This window comes from Zeugodacus cucurbitae, chromosome X (assembly GCF_028554725.1).
Source record: "Zeugodacus cucurbitae isolate PBARC_wt_2022May chromosome X, idZeuCucr1.2, whole genome shotgun sequence".
Classification (NCBI taxonomy): domain Eukaryota; kingdom Metazoa; phylum Arthropoda; class Insecta; order Diptera; family Tephritidae; genus Zeugodacus; species Zeugodacus cucurbitae.
Window position 1 is genome coordinate 4,125,166 of NC_071672.1, and position 9,835 is coordinate 4,135,000.

Consider the following 9,835-nt stretch of genomic DNA (forward strand, 5'->3'; position numbering starts at 1 on the left):
GCAAAAAGTAAAAATTGTTTTTGAACGGACTCAAGCTTATCAGAATGGGATTGATAGCTAGGATTCCATACCACAGAACCATACTCCAATATAGGCCTTACCAATGTTGTAAAAAGAATTTTAGTAATATACGGATCACTAAATTCTTTAGACCAACGTTTAACAAAGCTAAGAGCACCTTTAGCTTTTAAGACAATTGAATTTACATGAGAATTAAAATTTAGTTTAGGGTCCATATTAACTCCTAAATCAACAAAGCTAAAAACTTGCTCTAAACTGAAGTTATTTATTACATAGGGAGAAAGATCAACAGTTCTACGGGAAAAGCACATCGTTTTACATTTTTTAAGATTCAGTGGCATATCATTTTTGTGACACCAAGTAACTAAATTATTTAAATCCGATTGCAACTCAGTCCTTTCGTTATGAGAAGTATATGATTTAAAAAGTTTTACATCATCCGCATATAATAAAATTTCTGAAAACTTAATTACTGAAGGTATATCATTGATGAACAACAAGAACAGAATCGGGCCGAGATGACTACCCTGTGGAACCCCTGAAGTGACACTAATTGAATCGGATAAAGTATTATTAAATAAAACTTGTTGTTTTCTGTTTGTAAGATATGAGGATACCCATTCAAGAAGTCTAGGTTGAAAACCAAGAAGATTCAGTTTTTGCAAAAGAATTGAGTGGTTTACTCTATCGAATGCTTTACTAAAGTCTGTATATATAACATCAGTATTCTTATTATCCCTAAAACCCATTGACACATGGTTTACAAATTCAAGCAAGTTAGTTACTGTAGATTTCCCTTTACAAAATCCATGCTGAGAGAATGAAATTAAAGGAGAGATTAAGAAAGTTATTTGGTCAGTGACAATAGCTTCAAAAAGTTTGGGTATAGCTGACATTTTAGCTATCCCCCTATAGTTCTCAACAGATGATCTAACTCCACTTTTATGCAAAGGTAATATAAAAGAGTTTTTCCACATTGACGGAAAAATACCTTGTTTAAGAGATAGGTTAAAAAGCTTAGTTAAGGGCAGATAGATATATTTTGCGCAATTTTTAAGAAAGCTTGAGGGAATCATATCAGGGCCATATTTAAACGAATCTTTTAACGTAACTAAATAATTTAAGACATCTGTTTCAGAAATAATTGGTGTATTAATTACAGTACTCGGACATAACACTTGATGATATGGCACATTCATAGGGTAGTTTGAACAATAATTGGATTTGAAGAATTCTGCAAACATATTAGAAATAATATAATTGTCACATGACAATGTTGATTTATATTTCATCGCGGACGGAAAATTTGAAATCCTACGTTTGGAGTTAACGAAATCATAAAACAATTTCGGATTACGAATAATATTATTTTTTACTTTGATTATGTAGATTTTATAACATTTTTTGTTAAGTTCCTCAAACTGACGACGCAATTTAGAATATTTTAAATAGTCAACAAGAGCTCCAGTTCTTTTATAAAGTTTAAAAGCACGAGCTTTTTTATTTTTTAATTTACATAGCTCATTCGAATACCACAAATTTGAACTTTTTCTTTTGATAATAAAACATTTCGGAACAAATCTTTCAAAAATATTATAAATTGTTTCATTAAAATGTGATACATTTAATTCAATATTACCACTATAATCAGGCCAAGTCAATTTAGAAAGTTCACAATTAATCTTTTTGAAGTTAGCTTTCGCAAAGTTGAACCGAGAACAAAGGTCCTGTTTGTTGCATACAAGTAATTCGTCTATGATTTCGATATTAATTTCCAAGGCAGGGTGATAAGAGTCCTCTGGCAAAACTAAAGGATCAGATCGGACCACAGAAACTGTTGAAGTATTATCAACATAGACCAAATCTAAGAATTTACCAAACTTGTTCGGAATTAAGTTAATTTGGTTAAGACCCATCCCAGACATTTCTTCCAAAAACTCATTAAAGCTTAAACGAGTGCAAAAAGGGGTAATGCAATCGTCAACAGATTTCCAAGATACACACGGTAAGTTGAAATCGCCTAGAACAATTATGTAATCAGTATTCTTAGCAATTGAAAAAACATTATTTATTAAAGAAGCATGCTGCGTATATACAGATAAGTCCGAATGAGGCGGAATATAAGATAAAGTTAGATAAATAGAACATCTATTAATACAAATTCGTATGCACTTAAATTCAATAAAGTCCACATGAGGAACTTCTACTTCTTCAGATGGAATTGAAGAATGCACAGCAAATAGTACACCCCCCCCCGACTCTGTTCAGTCGATCGCATCTAAAGATTTGAAATTCACTATTTAATATTTCGTTATCAAAGATATGAGGTTTAAGCCAAGTTTCAGTAAAAGCGATGACTTTAAAATTACAATTAGTGCTGTTCAAATACAATTCTTTTAATTTTGTATTTAAACCCCTTACATTTTGATAGTGAATTTGTAATGAATTTTTTATAATTAGTTTTTTGAATCCGCGGCATTTTTTGGAATATGAGCAATTACAGTTTGTTTTTGTTGCTTTTGCTCGAATTCGCGCACGAAAGCACCAGGTGGCCAAAATGATTCATCAAGTAGCAATTGAAAATTAACAGCTGAAACGCCAATCTTGAAAGAAGATATGTTTCTTTCGTATTTAAAGTTAAATTTTCTGACATCAATATCAATATCGTTAATTTTCAATTTCGACGAGATGTAAAACTTTATATCTTCGATTGTGGTATCCGAAGCGAATCTCGAAACGAAAATTGATTTTCGTTGAGGTATTACTACCAAATTTTTTGCCACAAACTCAGAGTTAATAGGAGGCGGATCCTGACTAGTAGGGTGAATAGGTATACAACTTAAGCGCCATCCATTTTAAGGGCTAGTTGCTTCGGAAGGTGAGTTGTTACACACTCCTTAGCGGATTACGACTTCCATGTCCACCGTCCTGCTGTTTTAAGCAACCAACGCCTTTCATGGTATCTGCATGAGTTGTTAATTTGGGCACCGTAACATTACGTTTGGTTCATCCCACAGCGCCAGTTCTGCTTACCAAAAGTGGCCCACTGGGCACATTATATCATAACCTCAACCTTCATATCAAGAAAGGTGAGGTTCTTACCCATTTAAAGTTTGAGAATAGGTTAAGGTCGTTTCGACCCTAAGGCCTCTAATCATTCGCTTTACCAGATAAGATTATTTTACATAATATTTAAATGCACCAGCTATCCTGAGGGAAACTTCGGAGGGAACCAGCTACTAGATGGTTCGATTGGTCTTTCGCCCCTATACTCAATTCTGACAATCGATTTGCACGTCAGAACTGTTTCGGTCTTCCATCAGGGTTTCCCCTGACTTCAACCTGATCAAGTATAGTTCACCATCTTTCGGGTCACAGCATATATGCTCAAGGTACGCTCCAGTTAGAGGTATAAATAACAATAAATTATCATTATACATAACTATATGGAACGCCCCGGGATTGAATTAATAGTAAAATATTTCACTAAAAATTAATCCCATTATATAAAAGTTAAGTTAATTTCGCCATTAGGTTTAATATAACCCAATGACTTGCACATATGTTAGACTCCTTGGTCCGTGTTTCAAGACGGGTCCCGAAGGTATCCTGAATCTTTCGCATTGTTAATCATATAAATGCATACAATTAATATTAAAATCAATGATAATAATATTATTGTAAAATTCAAAAGAATTTAAGCATTATATATGTAAAATCTATCAACACTTTATCAAATCATCAGTATTTATTCTATGTTAATAAGCTAAAAGCAAATTAATTTGAATAAACTTAACACCAATGATCTTTTGATAAATATTTTATTATGTTAATAGATTACAATGTCCTTATATGAAAAAAATGCACACTATTACTATAATATTATAAATATCACAGTTATAATGATGAATTTTTCATAATGGATATTCAGGTTCATCGGGCTTAACCTCTAAGCAGTTTCACGTACTATTTAACTCTCTATTCAGAGTTCTTTTCAACTTTCCCTCACGGTACTTGTTTACTATCGGTCTCATGGTTATATTTAGTTTTAGAAGGAGTTTACCACCCACTTAGTGCTGCACTATCAAGCAACACGACTCTTTGGAAATATCTTTCTAGTAATCATTAACGTTATACGGGCCTGGCACCCTCTATGGGTAAATGGCCTCATTTAAGAAGGACTTAAATCGTTAATTTCTCATACTAGATATTAAGATATTCCATACACTGCATCTCACATTTGCCTTATAGACAAAGTGACTTAGTGCTGAACTATTTTCTTTTCGCTCGCCGCTACTAAGAAAATCCTTGTTAGTTTCTTTTCCTCCCCTCATTAATATGCTTAAATTCAGGGGGTAGTCCCATATGAGTTGAGGTTGTATAAAAATATTTATATTTATTTTATATTTTAGCTTTTTGCTATTTTAAAGAAACATACATAATTATTTTTTTTAACACCAATAATTTTCTTAATAATAAATATTCAATCTTTTCATCCCGTATGTACTACTTTTCATTATAACAACAATATTATTTTCTTGCTTTTTTACATTTAAAGGCAATCCTAGAATAAAATAATATTTTATGCTAGACGTTCCTCTAAATGTATATATTATTTGAAATAATATTGAAATTTTATTGTTTTTGGGAATACTAAGATTCTTATTTATTATAAAATTTCGTTCAAATATGAGGTGTTCAAGAATACATTTTCTATTTTTCTTTTTATGCTATTAATATTATGGATTGAAAAATACAATCCAGTAATATACCATGTGCTTAAATTCTTTTAATTGACTAAAAGAATAAGCAACTAATTTAGCATAGTCTTACAACCCTCAACCATATGTAGTCCAAGCAGCACTTTAAAATTAATTAATTAATTGGATTGCAATATGCGTTAAAATGTCGATGTTCATGTGTCCTGAAGTTCACACGATGACGCACAGTTAGCTGCGTTCTTCATCGACCCATGAGCCGAGTGATCCACCGCTTAGAGTGATAATTTTTTGTTTATTTTAATTTAATGTCAAGAGTTTTTAATTTATTGAAAGAATAACATTGCGTTTTCGTATATTATATAAATTATTTTAAAACATATTTCAATAAATTGTAATTTTCATCCCAAACATTTACAAGTTGCGCATGTCTTAGTCCAACAAAAACAGTAATTCCTTTTTTATTACATTTTATTTAATTTCTATAAATTTTTAAGGAATTACACGTTAATGAGAACAAATTAACTTATCATTTATATTATTTTTATAAATAATAAGTACAACTATATATGTTTAAAGGTTTGTTGCGTTCAAATACAATGTATGCGATATAATTTTCATTATACTACAATACAAGGAGTAAAAAAAAGAAAAAAAGAAAAACATTCAAATAAATGAATGAAAAGCAAGAAAAGAAAATAATTTTTCTTTTTTATTCTTTTTTTGTTTGTTTGTTTGTTTGTTTTTTTTTTATAATATTTACGGATAGGAACACAATAATGATCCTTCCGCAGGTTCACCTACGGAAACCTTGTTACGACTTTTACTTTCTCTAAATAATCAAGTTCGGTCAACTTTTGCGAAACAACCGTGAAACAAAAGGCGTCACAGTGATCACGTCCGGAGACCTCACTAAATAATTCAATCGGTAGTAGCGACGGGCGGTGTGTACAAAGGGCAGGGACGTAATCAATGCGAGTTAATGACTCACACTTACTGGGAATTCCAAGTTCATGTGAACAGTTTCAGTTCACAATCCCAATCATGAAAGTGGTTCAGCGGTTTACCCGGACCTCTCGGTCTAGGAAATACACGTTGATACTTTCATTGTAGCCCGCGTGCAGCCCAGGACATCTAAGGGCATCACAGACCTTTTATTGCTCAATCTCGTTACTGCTAGCAATTTGTCCATTTAAGAAGCTAGTGTCCTTATAATGGGACAAACCAACAGGTACGGCTCCACTTATATAAACACATTCAAACACTTGCACATTCAAGATGAACTCATGAATGAAGTCTATATAAGCTTCAACACCATAATCCTGAAAGCATCTATTTAATATATTTGAGTCTCGTTCGTTATCGGAATTAACCAGACAAATCACTCCACGAACTAAGAACGACCATGCACCACCACCCATAGATTCGAGAAAGAGCTATCAATCTGTCTTACACGCTTATGTTCAGACCTGGTAAGTTTTCCCGTGTTGAGTCAAATTAAGCCGCAGGCTCCACACCTGGTGGTGCCCTTCCGTCAATTCCTTTAAGTTTCAGCTTTGCAACCATACTTCCCCCGGAGCCCGGAGAGAGCCATAGTAGTAGCTACACCCAATTGCTAGCTGGCATGGTTTATGGTTAGAACTAGGGCGGTATCTGATCGCCTTCGAACATCTAACTTTCGTTCTTGATTAATGAAAGCATCTTTGGCAAATGCTTTCGCTTAAGTTAGTCTTACGACGGTCCAAGAATTTCACCTCTCGCGTCGTAATACTAATGCCCCCAAACTGCTTCTATTAATCATTACCTCTTGATCTAAAAACCAATGAAAGTAGAACAGAGGTCTTATTTCATTATTCCATGCACAAAATATTCAGGCATTTGGAGCCTGCTTTAAGCACTCTAATTTGTTCAAAGTAATTGTACCGGCCCACAACAACACTCGATGAAGAGCACTGAAGCAGGTTTAAATAGGAGGAATATATAAAAAATACATTGTATTAATTACATATAAGAACTCCACCGGTAATACGCTTGCATACATAAGGTAATGTACATACCACAATTATAGCTGTACTACCCGTATGAAGCACAAATTCAACTACGAACGTTTTAACCGCAACAACTTTAATATACGCTATTATAGCTGGAATTACCGCGGCTGCTGGCACCAGACTTGCCCTCCAATAGGTCCTTGTTAAAGGATTTAAAGTGTACTCATTCCAATTACAGGGCCTCGGATATGAGTCCTGTATTGTTATTTTTCGTCACTACCTCCCCGAACTGGGAGTGGGTAATTTACGCGCCAGCTGCCTTCCTTAGATGTGGTAGCCGTTTCTCAGGCTCCCTCTCCGGAATTGAACCCTGATACCCCATTACCCGTTGCAACCATGGTAGTCCTAGATACTACCATCAAAAGTTGATAGGGCAGACATTTGAAAGATCTCTCGTCGGTACGAGACCATACGATCTGCAAGTTTTCTAGAGTTCAACCAATATAACGATCTTACGATCGCTTGGTTTTAGCCTAATAAAAGCACACGTTCCAAAAGGTCCGTGTTTATTTTGCATGTATTAGCTCTAGAATTACCACAGTTATCCAAGTAACTGTTAACGATCTATGGAACCATAACTGATATAATGAGCCTTTTGCGGTTTCACTTTTAATTTGTTTGTACTTAGACATGCATGGCTTAATCTTTGAGACAAGCATATAACTACTGGCAGGATCAACCAGAATAATATTTTTTATTCATTTATATAACATTTTTTATACTATATAAATTTTTATAATGATATTTTCAATATTTGAAAATTAAGTACACGACATATACAAAATGCAAAGAAGAACGAAATCGCGACAATAAATAATTATGAAATTTCTTCTACTATGATCGATTAAAAAATTTACTTCATTTCATTTAAATTTCATATTATTGTATTATTTATTGCGGTCTTATTCGGACTTTGAGATATTGTATCTTATCGTGAGAAAGAATTTTCGTTCTCTATACATATCTATAATATAAAAATGAATCGCAAAATGTGTTGCTAAGCGCATAACTCGAGAACCGCTGAACCGATTTCGCAAATTCTTTGTTTAGAATGTTTTTAAAGGTACCGGCATGGTTCTTACGGAGGGAAAAATTAGGAAAATTGCTTGAAAAAGTCTTAAATCCACAATTTTCTAATCACCCATACAAACAATTTGTGTCGTTAGTCACGAAAGAAGTCGAGAAGGGCCACAACGATCTGGCTAATTTTAGTTTTGAAATATTTATGGAAGGCCAGGGAAGGATTAGAAAGTAAGTATATATCGAAAAATTGTGAGGAAGATAACAAGAATATGATTTTATTTGAATTGACAACAAAATTATCCAAAAAAAAAAAAAAAAACAAAACAAAAAATAATAATATTTTGAAAGTTGTCATTGTTGCTTTGTTAAAATATTTTTATCATTGTTCAATTGTATAAGGCTGTGTCGATAGCCCAAAACAATTTGTAACAAGTAGGGAAAGGCAACCAAAAAATTTATACTCTCGCAATTTATTGATGTAATTTGATTACCCACAATTTGAAATAAAGTCCAATAGAATAACGAAAATCAACATATATAGTACATGCCAGTTGAGGTAATTCCTGAACCGATTTCACTAATTTTCAACGTCCAGTTATAATGGGAATAGGGGCAACTTGGCACTTCGGCCTTGAAATTACTCCTAAATTGCAAATCAACGAAACACCAGTCTGCAAAATCGCCAAAAAAAAGAGCTATATGGAAGATTTTCCAGATATTCAAGTCGCTGGAGGTACTGCACAGGAATTTAAAAGATTTACGCGACAATGAAAATATTTTTGGTCAAGCCATGATTCTGTTGGCAGGTGATTTTCGCCAGACTATTTCTGCATCAACTATTACTGACGAACTAATCACATTCCTAAAATCATCTAATTTGTGGCGACACATAAACAATCGCCAATTAACAAATAACATACGAGTGTTTTTCCAACAATATCAAACTGCGATTGTAGAAATAGTTGAAAATGGTAGCGTCGCAGTTGACACCTCGATGGATTAATAACATTTTTAACGGGTTTCTGTCACTTCATGGCCTCGAAAGAGGAGCTTATTCATCGTATTTTACCTGACATGAAACCATAATATAATAAACATAAATGGCTGATAGAATGACCTATATTGGTGGTAAAGAAAACAAGAATCTATTTGATCTTAGTGCGACAATTTAGAATGTCGTTAAAGGAGAGTTGACACAGCTACAAACCAGGATGACGTATTAAATTATCCCACAGACTATTTTAAATTACTTGCAATTAAAAGTAGTGTGATTGGTCATCATGCTTCTTCATTCTTCTCTGCATTGAAAGATTTACTAATTTAATGTATATTATACCTTAGCCACAAAAACGTGTGGCCGGGTCTGCTAGTATAATATAATTATTAATGTAAGGACGATGTTTCTTCTTGTATTTGTTAAACTTTCAAATAATATCATTTTTTATACATTTTACTTTATTTCAATGCATATAGTGTGGAGGATGGAGTCATATGTAGAAGTTCACGTAAGTGAGGAAAGTTTCTGACTGTCATTCACTATTTAACTCTCTATTCAGAGTTCTTTTCAACTTTCCCTCACGGTACTTGTTTACTATCGGTCTCATGGTTATATTTAGTTTTAGAAGGAGTTTACCTCCCACTTAGTGCTGCACTATCAAGCAACACGACTCTTTGGAAATATCTTTCTAGTAATCATTAACGTTATACGGGCCTGGTACCCTCTATGGGTAAATGGCCTCATTTAAGAAGAACTTAAATCGTTAATTTCTCATACTAGATATTAAGATATTCCATACACTGCATCTCACATTTGCCTTATAGACAAAGTGACTTAGTGCTGAACTATTTTCTTTTCGCTCGCCGCTACTAAGAAAATCCTTGTTAGTTTCTTTTCCTCCCCTCATTAATATGCTTAAATTCAGGGGGTAGTCCCATATGAGTTGAGGTTGTATAAAAATATTTATATTTATTTTATATTTTAGCTTTTTGCTATTTTAAAGAAACATACATAATTATTTCTTA

At 33.3% G+C, this 9,835-nt stretch overlaps 1 pseudogene; it reads right to left on the reverse strand.

Annotated features, from left to right (window-relative positions):
• Positions 1-4,853: 4,853 nt before the first annotated feature.
• On the reverse strand, positions 4,854-5,022 carry LOC128923245 (5.8S ribosomal RNA; annotated as a pseudogene).
• Between the last annotated feature and the right edge of the window lie 4,813 nt (positions 5,023-9,835).